The following is a 14,106-nucleotide window of genomic DNA, read 5'->3' as shown; positions in this document are numbered from 1 at the left end:
ACACAACAGACACATCAGCCTCGAGTTAATATTAAAGAAACATTTAAATATTCTTTGTTTGCAGTATACACAAGACATTTCAATGAACACACTTCAGCTATATCTGAAAATGAAACTGATCTTGCTAACAGGAAATTGATCAAAATACAAAAAAATTAACCCATTGTGGTCATTGTACATCCTAGAGGGAGAGGAAGGAATGAGCATATATAACTATGCTTGATTGGGTTTTGCTTCAGCAGGTACCTCATTTCTAAGGTCCAAAACTGTGACAGGCTTATAAATACCCAAATCTGTAGCTGGCCACTCTTAAGTAGAGGACTCACACTAGCCATTCTCCAAGCATCAGGGACAAGCCCTCTTGACAGAGGTTGAACAGTTTAAGTTGCATCTCAGGTAATGTATACTTTGCAATGAGGACTGTGCATTATTAGTCTTTGGAAGGGATGTTAAGACTTTTTCTAAGGTGATTTCAGGTGAAATTTAAATTAGGAATAGTGGGTACATTAATGAGGGTAAGTACAGAAAAGTAAGCACTAAATTTGTCTGCCAGTAAATTTACTATATACTGCTTGTCGGAAAGTATGACAAGTGCAGTGTGCAATGTTGTACTTCCTAACATAAATAATGATTTGTAGATTTCATAAGTTCATAGGTTCATAGGTGTGTACTAGGCTAATAGCCCCGGAGTCTTTACAAGCGTAGCCTATAGAAATGCCCTGGCATCGTGCTGCCCAATGTTAGTTCCCAGTGCATCTATCAAGTACAGCCACTGGAGTGATCCACGGGGTGAACTTTCTATTTCCCATCTACTCATCAAGATTTCTGTTAAAAAGGGCCAGTGATTTCCTTGGTATCTCAGTGATCTTAACTTCATATTCTACTTTACATTTTCTAATAATGCTCTCAAGGTTGCTTGCTGGCATGTTTTATTGTTCCCTTGAGGTAGAGGAATGGGGATTTCTTTCAAGTTTTCATAATTTTCCTTATTTTGCTATACAGTTTATATGTAAGGGAATTAAACAAGAGAGGTTTGTTCCTGCATGCACCATTACACTTTGAGGGAACTGATATGGGCTTTTCTATATAGCTGATAGATGCTTGTATAATGCCCCCTTTGTTATGTACCTAACCAGGCATATCTCCTCACTAAAAGAAGACAGGGCACAAGTAATATGTCCTATGCAGACCGCCTCAATGCCCTATTCCTGGATTCTGTCTCCTACAGGCTTTTGAGGGGAGATCTATGCCTGGCATACAGGGCATTGTCAGACCCCACTCTGATGGACCTCCTGCATATCCACAAAACAAACAGCACAAGAATTATCCATTCTAAAGACTTAACCCTTGCCTGTGATATAAATAGGACATCCTGGAGAGATAGGTATGTATCCCAGAGACTACCCCATCTATGGAACAGGCTCCCCATCCATGTGAAGCAGTGTTCCTCCCTAACCCAATTCAAGTGCTACTTGTACAATGGGATGGGAAACCAGAAATTCATCCCTGGTTTGGCACCTTTGTCTCTAATGGACACAGGTAACCTATAAATGGTTCATCTCCCAGGCCTATGCTAACACTTATCAAGGGTAGCAGAACTTATCAGAGAGTGGGATGTATGGCTAGGCTTAAAAAGGCCCTTGTGGTCATTAGCCTAGTAAACACCCATGAACCTATACAAATTGTAGAGGAATGTAGCAGTCCTTTCATTTGGGTCCATTTGTGGGGTATTGTTTAGAATTTTGTTTAAGTCATAGGTCTTCTACAAGCTGAAGTAGGTTTGCCCTTGGGAAGTCCTTAAATGTGGTCTCATTTGGTAGTGGTGTGCCACAATTAGGCTGGATAGAGAAGGTGACTGATTTGTGGTCAAATTTAACCAAGAATGAGGAGATTCATAGTGGGGTACATGTGAGGGCTAGTTTGGTAAGCACCAGGTCTAGGATATTAGAGACTCTAGTGGGTATTTCTACAATTTATTACTTTGCGCTTGTATTAACAAAGTCTAGGCAAAATAAGCATATCAATTTTTACAAGTGTATATGTGCCAGGCAATGCCAGCATAACTGAAGTCTCCTAGCTAGAAGGTAGTCAGTCTGATATTTGACACCTCTATGGTATCAGGGTAACTTTTATCTCTAGGATACATTGATGGGGATCTGTACCTAGAAAAAAAGTCATAGATGGCTTTGTTAAATGTAATTTGGATCTCCAGGAGCTCCAGTTTAGGACTGTTGGCAATTTTATGTTTTTAACAGATACAAATTCTTCACAGTTACTCAAGGGTTTCAAGGCTTCATAGCCATTGGACTATAGTATTCAGGAAGTGATATCACTGCACTGAAACCATGTCTTAGTAACTACACAGATATAGATGTGATCAAGTTGCAGAAAGGTTTCAAATTCTGGTATCATTCTGTTCAGGCTCTTAGAACTGAGTGATGCTGACATGATATTGTCAGAATTTGGATTTCACTTTGCTATGTTGGAGTGTTAAGTAGGGAGACTTTTCCTAAAAAAAGGTATTGTGGGGGCAGTGAAGGTTTTAGCCATTATGCAGGAGCCCTGGTATAAAAGGTGTTTGACATCCCTTGTAAAACAGGAAGTCCTAGCTACCACTTTTTCCTAGGCTGACACATACTGGATCCCCTTAGAATGACATCAGCTGCTTAGCCAACTGTTAAAGACAATAATCTTATTTTTCTATGTAGGAATCATTCCTGGTGAACACAATATATTACTGATAACTAGTGACTTTCCTGCCTCTAACACATGCATAGTAAGTTCCATCATGTCTCACTGCATGCACATCTGGATGAAGCATCTCAGGTCATTCATTCACTCATGGGCCACTACTAGGTCATAGCCATACTTGTCTGCTTTAAGTGGCCTTAGCGTGACATCACAGATCCTGCCACAGAACAAGTAGCTTACAGTCACCCTGTATTTGTCCAGTCTGGTGAGTCTGGCATTTGTATGCCTATGTATAGTGTCATCTTTGACAAGACACTTGACTATGAGGAAGCAGATGTAGTGTGCAGCATGGGCTTAGTCCTGCTTTCATGGTGACTCTTGGGTGATCTATGTGGAGTTGCAGTATGTGGAAGTGAGAAAGTAGTAGGCATTACTTTGTGTATGGGAGGCTGAGATATTTTAGTGTGTGTTCTAGGAGGCTGTGACAAAATTTTCTTTATAACCTCACCCAAGTTATGCTGCTAGTGGTGTGTTGTGATTGCTGTGTTGTGATCGATGTGAGACTGATGTGATCAATATGATCAATGTGTCGATGTGATTGATACGATTGATGTGATTGATGTGACTGATGTGACTGATGTGATCAATGTGATTGATGTGATGTGACTGTATGAAGCTTACCAATGGAGGGCAGCTTCAAGAAGTTTGCCTCCGTTTGTCTTAAATTTTTATATCTCTCACAGACTATGGTATCAAGTTGTAGACATAGTGAACAGTCCATAAGCATAAGACATTGCCTTAAAACATCATATAATCAAACTGATGGAGGTGAGAGCAGACTGTTGAGCTATACAGTTTATCAAGGAGCCATCCAAGATACATTTTTCAGCTCACAGTTTACCAAAAATTAATTTCTGAAATGGTAAATTGAAAAAAAATATAAAATATAAAAACTCTTTTTTGCAAAGGATAAGCCCTCTTATCCCTTCCATGTGGCAGCCAAACACCCACACTCCCCAAAATTATATATGTCAACTCCACTTTTGGACCACAGAAGAGAAGGGGCAGAAAGCACACCACTGGCTTGCATAATACAATAGACTGTGATGAAAGTCAGCATGGCTTAAACTCTTTGCAATGAAGCTGTATGATGGAAGAGTTAGCAATGACTTACAGATAAACTAAATCATACTGGCAGAGAGTAGAACACACAGTTATTCAAGGGAAAGTTCTATGGAAGACCCAAAACATTTATGGATGAAGTGTTTAAGGTGATATGGTCAAGTAGGGTTAAATGGTGGCTAATCCAGCAGTACTTAGTGAAAAGGCAGAGTTAGATTTGCCAAGAATAATAAATAGTGCTGAGCTGCTTATTGGCTACTTCTAGTTCTGGTCTCATCACTGCTACACTCAGCTAGAAATCAATGCCCTTTTTCTCTTTTTCTCACTAGAAGCAAAAGAGTAGAATTCATCCCAGGTGACAGACTCTGTCAGATCACCTGCTTCATCCCAAATGTTACAGGAGTATGTATGCTTGTTACGGTCTTCCTTTTTTAATGTCTCCAAGTCTTTTGGGGTTCCAATACCATGACGGGAATGGACCCCATTCCTAAATCAACGTATGGTTAAAGTTCATGAAATTAGTATTGTTTCACTCTTTGATGTCAGCCAATAGTGCTCTACGCAGCACCCGCAATGTGCCCAGTAACAACTTCTGCAATTCATATGGAGTGTTATGTATCGGTAACATATTTCAATACAATTCTAGATTCTTTTTTATAAGACTCATCACTCCTACTACAATTGGAACTGGCCGGGCATCTTTCTTCAACATTGCTGTCATTTTTGCCTGCAAGTCTTGATATATTATGACTTTGTGTCCCTCTGTACACAGGACACTGTAGTCACTGGGTGTGGCAATTTCAATGATGAATACTTATTTTGTCTTCTTTTCTTGGACCACTATATCTGGTTTTCTAGCATCTATCTTTTGAACTGTTGGCAATGGAGGATCCCATGTGATGTAGACTTTGTCATTTTCTGTGAAGCTTTGTGGCTCATGTTTTCAGTGCTTTTCAGCCACTTCAGTACAATAAAGTTTGCACAATCCCAAGTGCAAGTCTTGCCATATTATTATGCCTTTCAGTATACAGTCCTTCTGTCATTAGTATGTCACAACCAGCAATGAGGTGTGCAACTGTTTCCAATTCTGTTTAACAAAACCTTTATCTGCCTGTTTCTTCCACATGTTCAATGGACTTTATAAACCAAAGTATGCGTAGCCTACTATTTTGGGCCTCCTATATTACCCTTTCATCTCTTGGTTTGAATTCACCTCTCCTTAGCCATTCCTGCTTTTGATCCTGATCAACATGAGGATCTTTCAGAAGTTTGCAACTATATTTATGTATTTTCCACATTTCTTGCCTTCTTATCTGGTCCTTCACCTTATATACTTTCTTTTGTTTTTTTTGGCACATTCAGTTGCTGCCTAATTTTTATCTACTTCTGGTTTGATTTCCATTCCTGCTTGATGCCGATATGGTTCTGCTAGATAAAGCAGAGAAGTCATATTAGATTTATTCTCCTCATGTTTCAAAACATTCACTACGTTTGGGTTTTGTGAGGTCATCAGATATGTGTGCAGTCCCACGATTCTAGATCTATACATATAATCAATTTCAAGGAGGCCCATCCCTCCTTCGGAATGGCGTATATATAATCTTGGTAAGCACTGATTTTTATAACTCATTTGGTGAGCATGAAGCATCCTTCTTGTTTCCGTGTCTAATATTTTTCACTCCAAAACTATAAGTTAGGACAGAAAGAGCAAATTGGTTTATTGCTTGAATTTTGTACATAGATGTCAATGCTGTTTTCAGGATTAATTTAAGCCTTCTAAAGTATTCCTTACTAAGTTTTATTCACATTTGTTCATGTTTTATTGTTGATACTTCATCAGTTTCCAAATATTTATACACTCTCTCTTGCTCAATTTCTTTTATATCACATTCTTGTCCCAAACGTATGTTTTCTTGGTGCTGCAGTTTTCCTGCTTTAAAGGTTGCTTTTGCACATTTATCATGACTTAATGAGATTCTTGTATCATCTGAAAAAAGTTTTGACAACTTGCAGTTGTGATTTCAGTTCCTCATCTGATAAACTATACACTTTTAAATCATTGACAAAGAGAAGATGAAAAGTCTTTGCACTTGGTTGTTTTCTAGGAGCCAAATTATAGCCATCGCCAACGCTGTTAAGTAGATACCTTAATGGGTTAAGGGCAAGACAGAATAGCAGTGCTGACAAAGAGTCACCCTGGAATTTTCCCCATTTCAATTTTTATCCAACAATTTGTCCTTTATCATGGCTTAATTGCAAAGTGGTCTGCCACTGTTTCATGGTCACTGTAATGTAGCTGAACAGTGAAGAATGTATATTATATATTTTTAAGCACTTTTTATCCATGAATGTGGGATACTATCAAATGCTTTTTGTAGTCAATCCATGCCATACATAGATTCTTCCCCTTTTTACAGTTATCCACTATGACTTTAACAACAGATGATTCTTTGTGTGACAAAATCAAGGAGCCTCAATCCTCACCACTAACACCAGAGAGGGAGTTTCATATATGAGGAAAGGATAACAAATACACACAGTAAAGTGCAATTTCCCTTAACAGCACACAGAGATCACAGTCAGTCTGGGGCTGGTCACTCCCTTGCTCCTCAGGTCCCCAACAAGACTCTCCACTGGCACAGCTATAGGGTCAGGATCTCAACCAAGCTGGGCAAGCTAAAATCTCCAGCACCCTCTCTGACCAACCAGTGCCTCGTGTCCCTGCCCAAGTAGCTGACACACACACTTTGGGATAAGTTTATACAACCACACAGACACTCCTGGGGAAGGGTGGCACAGGTTCTCCAGCTGTGCCCCTTTTACCCAGACTATGTAGTAGTAATTACTGCCACCACCCAGCTAATATTATCAGCTACCCAAAGGCCCTTAAAAGGGTGTCCAATTATTACTGTGCAATATTATTATCCAATTGGTAAGTGTGACTAAACAGTCTTAAGGCTTATTAGAGTGATCTGGTACAGGATCCTTATATACATGCAATGTACTCTTAGAGCTTAACTTATCTCTACACAAAACAGCCACAATTAAAAGGTTTTAAAATATTTAATAATAAATAATTAAAATCACAAGACAATACTTTCTACTACACAATGCTTGTCAAAAGAGTTCAGGGATCACACAGAAATACTTAAAATAAATCAGTAGTACAGTTCTGACATCACTGAAAAACACTTAGTCTAATCTTTATAGTCCTAGCTGTTTGTACAAGAAAACAAACTTCTAAGATAACTTACTTAAGACAACAGGCAGTGCTGATCTGTTGGATAGTCAGACACAAATGCTTAATAATCTCTGGTCCTCACTGATTAAATTGCTATTGCAGTTTTGATAAACATTACATCATCTTTTTGCATTTTCCTGGTGTTCCCAGGCTGACAGAAACTGCATTTACATTCTTTTACACTTAGAGCAATAAAGGACATTCTACATGTAAATTCTGGTCATTAACTTTAGCCTTAAAACAAGAGGCAGGAAGCCTTCATCTGGCCGGACCGGAGCCGAATGGTAATCATCAAAGGCAGCCATGAAATAATTTTAATTTCAAAGGACCAACAAGAAATGCTTGACTTATCTTTCTTTACAGCAGAGGGCAATGTTGCCACATTGTTTTAAGTTCAACATTTCACAGTATTTACAAATTATAGAATTATCTGCACAGCTCTATCTGGCTAGCCTGGCAGCCTTCACCCATCTCTACCAGTCTTCACACTTTGTTCCATATGACTTTCTTTTATTGACCTTTTGTTCTACTGCCATAATTGAGTTTTCTTCTAAATGATTATAAACACTGTCGGCATAATTTCCAGTGTATTGTTTATATGTCATCAGAAGGCATGTTACTGATCTATAATGCTTAGGGTAGCTTGCAGGTTCACTCAAGTAGGAACATTGTTTTTCCTGTTGTTTGACAGGTTGGTGTCTGTTTGGGGTGTGCATATAAATAGTTCTTACTCATGGCTAAATGTTCGTACAAAGATGTTAATACTTTTAACCGGAAGTTAGGTACTGCATCTGGGCCTGGGGTTTTCCAATTAGTGGCTTTTCTTAACTTTGTTTCAATCTCTCTGGTTGTTACTTCATCCCATTTCATATCCTATACCTTTAAAATTCTTATTCTTTCTTTTACTTCTTCTATCCATTTAGCATCTTTGTTATGTTACACAGGATCTTCATAAATACTTCTCAAAAATATATCTATTTCTTCTTTTTTTGTGGTCTTTCAATTCTTTTTACCTTATTTCCCAATTCTCTATAAAACTTTTTAGGGTCATCAATAACTTGCTTATTTTGTGCTTCTCCTTTCTAAGTTTTTCCACCTGTGCAGAGAGTTTTAGTTCATTATTTGCGATAGTGTATGACAGATCTTGATCTTTTCTAATATTGCGCATTGCGTTTATCACGTCTATCTTTCTAAGTAGTTTTGTTGATGTCTTCCTCTTTTATACTCTTCTAACAGTGACACTTTTTGTCTTATTGCTTTATAGTTTCCTCTGTTCGATACTTCCTGGGTCGTATTTGATTTATCCCCTCCTTTCCCTCACTACCCTGTGTTCTTGTGGTAGAACTTTATCTGTTATTACTTTAGCTGCACAGTAATATATCTTGTTTACTTCTGTTATATCTCATGGATCTCTATGGACAGTCCTAATTACTGTATTCTTTTGTTTTATCAACCTTCTGACTTTTTGGGTTTTATTGACCTTCTGCAGTCTATATCTTTCATTGATCTTAATATGCCTGTCTATCTCTACTAAATCAAGCAACTCTTGTTTTAGCTCATTTTTTTTAAACTGAGGCCACATTTTTTACTTACATTTCCTGCAGAGATTCTATAAAAAGTTTTATAGCATCTACCTGTGTCACATTCTCTTCAATTTCATCCTGTGCCATCCATTGCTGTTATATGGGAACTCACTCTCCTGTCACCCCTCAATGCTGAATGTGTCAGAGTGTCCACAGTTTCCTGCTCCTTCCCTTGCTGTCCAGCTATAAGTGAAAGTTTATACTGTTTCCTGTGGAAGGCTATGAATATCTTTATATGGCACTTGACCAACTGATTCTCATTCCACTGATTTCCCCTTAGTCTGGATGTTCATTACTCTATCCTGTTGTGTTGCTTTTTGAATTAGATTTTCTACACTGAATCCTTCACTTTGCAGGTACTCCATAACATCAGTTTCTATTTCTTTAACTTTTCCATTACTAATCTACTTTTCTACTTTTCCTTTTTGTCTTCTTATTTTTTATGTTAAAGTTTTCCAAATATGGATTCCTTTGCCTGTATTTCTCTTCAAATATCTTTGGTGTTGCTCTTTTTGTATTGGGTATTTATGCTTTCTCTGTTGCATAGATATTGCACCATATTAAATCTTTGTTTCTTTCCCATGTCCATATTTCTTCTTCAGATGTCTCCTGATCTTCCTGTTTCTCCTTACTTTGGGGACTTGTGCCATCATGCTGTGATATAACCTGTATTAGACCTTCTACACTAAATTCTTCACTTTGCAGTCAGTCCATAACTTCAGCTTCTATTTTTTAACTTCTACTTTACTAAACTTCTTTTCTACCTTCATTCTTTGAGATACCGTTTTTTTATTGTTTGCCTGTATTCCTCTTCAAACATTTTTTGGGCTGCCTTCTTTTTATTGATTAATTTGGCTTTCACATTTTCATAAATATTACACCATATCAAATCTTTCTTTCTTTCCCATGTCCATATTTCTTATTCATACTTTTCAAAAATCTCTAGGTTTTGTTGTTTATATTTTCACACTTCCCCAGATGCTTTTTTTTCCAAACTGATCAAAGTTTCTAGGTCTATCCAATGCTTTCTCAAAAAATATATTGTATTAATGAACACACATTTGTATTTGAGGCTTCTGACAGTTTTTCTTGTGGAAGTTTTTTTCTTTTCTCTAATTTCTCTTAATCTTTTTGTATATCTTGTGTCTAGAAATTCTAGGCTTTTTGCATAATAGTAACAATACATCAATTTTTTCTTATCATCAGTAGACCACTCTAGTGTCTTTATGGCTCTTCTTTTCCTATCAGTTTTTGTGATTTTTGTGGACTGCTTCTTCCTTCTACAACAATGGTGGTGGGGCATCCTCCCCCTGGGCCTGACCCAATTGTAGGAATGTTTCCGTATTTTGAGGATTCTACACTGTCATTTTTTTCTAGTCCTGGCACCAGTGCACCTACCAGGAATGGGCACTTTTTATCATGGGGCTTGTGCACCCAGCTATTATTTTTTTTAATTTTTGACCTACTTCTGTCCATGATATATGCTATGTAAATTCACTCTATATATCAGTGTTGTCTAGGTGAGATTTTGTGAAAACAGGGTCCACCTCATGAAGTTACTCACCAAGACTTCAGGATGAATTCAATTTCAGCAATACTACTCTTTTGCTTGCTGACTTATCATCTCTCCATTTGGACCCCTAATCACCTCTCCATTCTGACCATTGTAGATACCCTGGATGGCATGTACAGCATCTAAAGTACAAGTGAACAAAGCTGTGTAGTGGTCCAAAAATAGACCACTAAGGGAAGTCCCAGACACACTGCCCAAATAAAGACAGTATGGAATCAATGTCCTTGTACTTCTTATCTCATCAGAAGCAAATCATAGCACTAATCTCATGCTGGCTGCTGAGAAGCCATTTTCTGTCTTTCTCTTAGAAAAATATGTATTAGTAATATGCATGCTTAATGCACTGAGGTTTAAAAGGGTAAATACATGTATTCTGTTTACACTGCATGAATCTGCACAGTTATTAGAAACTTAACAAGAAGCATTTGATTTCTGCTAATGTCAGCAAATAACAAGAAGCATTTCATTTCTACTAATGTCATGAGACTTAACAAAGAGTTATTGATTTTCTGCTTATGCCATGAGAAAGTACACAGCTGTTAGAAGCTTTGACAAGGAGCACAAAGGCTGCTTGAAAGTATAAACCATAGTCAGCATTACTTGTACCTAAGCTAGAAATGTACCTTGAATCTAGGCAAAATGTAACATATATATTAGAACTGCACAATTGAAGAATTGAAAGTTTGTGGTGGGCTAAAATAAGCCCCGAGGCCAGGTTGTTTTTCTCAAATGTTTTGTAAATCAGCAGTTATTCTCAACTAGTCAGCAATTAGTCTAGTAACATTTTCTGTAGAACAATACAGAAAGCTGTGTCTAACTACGTCAGTAATAGAAGTAACATTTCTGTGTAACATGGAAAGAACTGTATAAAATGCCATACTAATTATTAATGTCCAAACAAATCATTCTGCCTGCATGCTTTGTCTCCTTGCTGCAAGTTAATAAAGGGTGCCGTACTTGAACCTTATGTGAACTGGTCTTTGAAGTTTTTTTCCTTTCACACTTTCCATTGATCACTGGTCTCTAGAGAGGCTAGCAAATAATGTATGTCTGCTTTTCTGACCAGGAGCAAAACAGTAGTACTAATCTTAATCTGATTCCTGGGATGTGGTTTGTAGGCTACCAGTGATTGGTTGTCTTGCCCAGATGTTTGTGTTAAGATGGCAGAAGATGAATTAATACTGTAGGTGTTGTAGTGTGCGGTAAACAGTGGGAAGATATAACTGAGGGTGTAGCTGATGTCTTAACACTATAAGGGGAGTCCTTCCCAGTTTGAACGTCTAGTGCTCATTGGTATGAATAGATAAGATGAAACTGTAAGGTTCACATGTTCATAGATTCATAAGTTCATAAATGCTTATTAGGTTAACAGCCACAAGGGCCTTTTTAAACCTAGCCATGCATCTCAAATCTCTGACAAGTTCTGGTCTCCTCGGTAAGTGTAAGCAGGGGCATGGCGATGAACCGTTTATAGGTTGGCTGTGTCCATTAGAGACATAAGTGCCAAAACAGGGATGAATTTCCTGTTCCCCATCCAGTTATTAAATTTACACTTAAATTGAATTAGGGAGGAACTCGGCTTCACATGGCTTCACATGGAGGGGGGAGCCTGTTCCAGAGTAGTGGTAGTCACCGGGATACATATCTGTCTCTCCAGTAGGTCCTGTTTATATCACAGATAAGGTTTAAATATTTAGAATGGGTAATTCCTCTGCTGTTTGTTTTGCAGATATGCATGAGGTCCATCAGGGTATGGTCTGACAATGCCCTGTATGCCAGGCATAGATCTCCTATCAACAGCCTGTAGGAGACACAATACAGGGATAGGGTCTTGAGGTGGCCTATATGTTACTTATGCCCTGTATGCTTTTAGTGAGGAATCTTTGTGTATGTTTTAATTGTTGGATATACCTGCTTAGGTACCTACCACTGATAGGTCTGATGAATGCCAAAGACAGTGGAACAATGACCTCCTTGGACCTAGATGCCATACCTTTAATTATAAGTTGCACAAAAAAGAATGATTTCCTCAATACTATAGACCCCTTATGGTCAATGGCTTGATTTCTTTCTGTGTGTGTCCTCGAGTCCCTGACTACTGAGTTAACTCTTAGGGATGTGTTGTCAATATGACAGTTCTTCCTTCAATTATGTTAAAATGTCCACTACCACTAAGCACTGTCAAGACTGGAAATATGTACCATACTACTCCCATCTTTGTACCTCCTTATGAATTAATCTAAACAACACAAGTATTCTTCCAAGTCAAACATGAAGAATGGTATTGTGCAAATATCCTGTCACTGAGGCAGTGACACTGTATCATGTTAAAAGTCTTGTCAAATTTGTAAAAGTCTTGTCATATTTATAATTTTGTGTAAAGTGTTATCAGGATAAATGTGTAATGTATTCACTGTATACGTATGCCTACTAATTTTACTTATACGTCTGTTTAAAGTGTAATCACAGTTAAACTAGCAATGTACTAACTGTATACTTAGATATTATAGTTTATCACAGTTACACTAGCAATGTACTCCCTGTATACTTACATATTGCAGTTTGTCACAGTTAAACTAACAATGTACTCCCTGTATACTTACACACTGTAGTTTGGCACAGTTACGATAGCAATGTACTCACTGTATACTTATATATTGCAGTTTTTCACAGTTACACTAGCAATGTACTCACTGTATACTTACATAGTGTAGTTTGTCACAGTTACACTAGCAATGTACTCACTGTATACTTACATAGTGCAGTTTGTCACAGTTAAACTAGCAATGTACTCACTATATACTTATATATTATAGTTGCCACACTTATGCTAGCAATGCACTCACTGTATACTTATATATTGTAGTTTGTCACAGTTACAATAGCAGTGTACTCACTGTATACTTATATATTGCAGTTTGTCACAGTTACTCTAGCAATGTACTCACTGTATACTTACATAGTGTAGTTTGTCACAGTTGCACTAGCAATGTACTCATTGTATACTTACATATTGTAGTTTGTCACAGTTAAACTATCAATGTACTCACTGTATACTTATATATTGCAGTTTGTCATAGTTATACTAGCAATGTACTCACTGTATTCTTATATATTGCAGTTTGTCACAGTTACACTAGCAATGCATTCGTATACTTTCATAGTGTAGTTTGTCACAGTTAAACTAGCAATGTACTCACTGTATACTTACATATTGTAGTGTATCACAGTTAAACTAGCAATGTACTCACTGTATACTTATATATTGTAGTTTGCTTGTAAGTCTTGTAATTTTCTAAAATTGTGGAGCTTTTCTCCCTGGGACTCCACTGAAAATGGGTCTTGTGACCCAGTTGGACTATCCTGTTTAACAAATATCAAATAAATAAATAAATAAATAAACAATAAATAGTTACTAGAGCTGGCTGACTTCCCAAAGGATACTGTTATTGGCACTTGTTTTAGCCCATGGCTGTGACACCAGTTATTTGTCTATGCCAGCCCTTCCTGGAGAACTTTTGTGTCAGTGGGGGATTCTATGGATGCTCCTAATTTTCAGCCATCTGCAAGTTTAGTCAGCTAGAGGTCATTGACATTGGCCTTGACTTCAGAGAAGGAGTGAGAGAACTGGCCAACCTGAGTAAGAATTGAAGGGAGATCATAGAACTCTGAGAAGAAGTAGGGATACTGAAAGAATACATTCCTTCTGTCTTCACAAAAGAAAAGTGAGACCGACATGCTAACATTCTAACAGGGGAGGTTGGGCAGAACGTGGAAGACAGTGGATAGGCACCAAGATAGCGAGGGGACAGAAGAAATTCAGAGAAAACTAGGCGATATATACTTTGGGGTTGATATAATGTTTAGGTGTTTACCTGACAAGCACAAGGTGCAGC

The sequence above is a fragment of the Protopterus annectens genome, chromosome 1.part1, assembly GCF_019279795.1.
Source record: "Protopterus annectens isolate FY-2018-M chromosome 1.part1, PAN1.0, whole genome shotgun sequence".
Taxonomy (NCBI): domain Eukaryota; kingdom Metazoa; phylum Chordata; order Ceratodontiformes; family Protopteridae; genus Protopterus; species Protopterus annectens.
The sequence above is the reverse complement of the archived record's forward strand: the minus strand, read 5'-3'. Positions refer to the sequence as shown.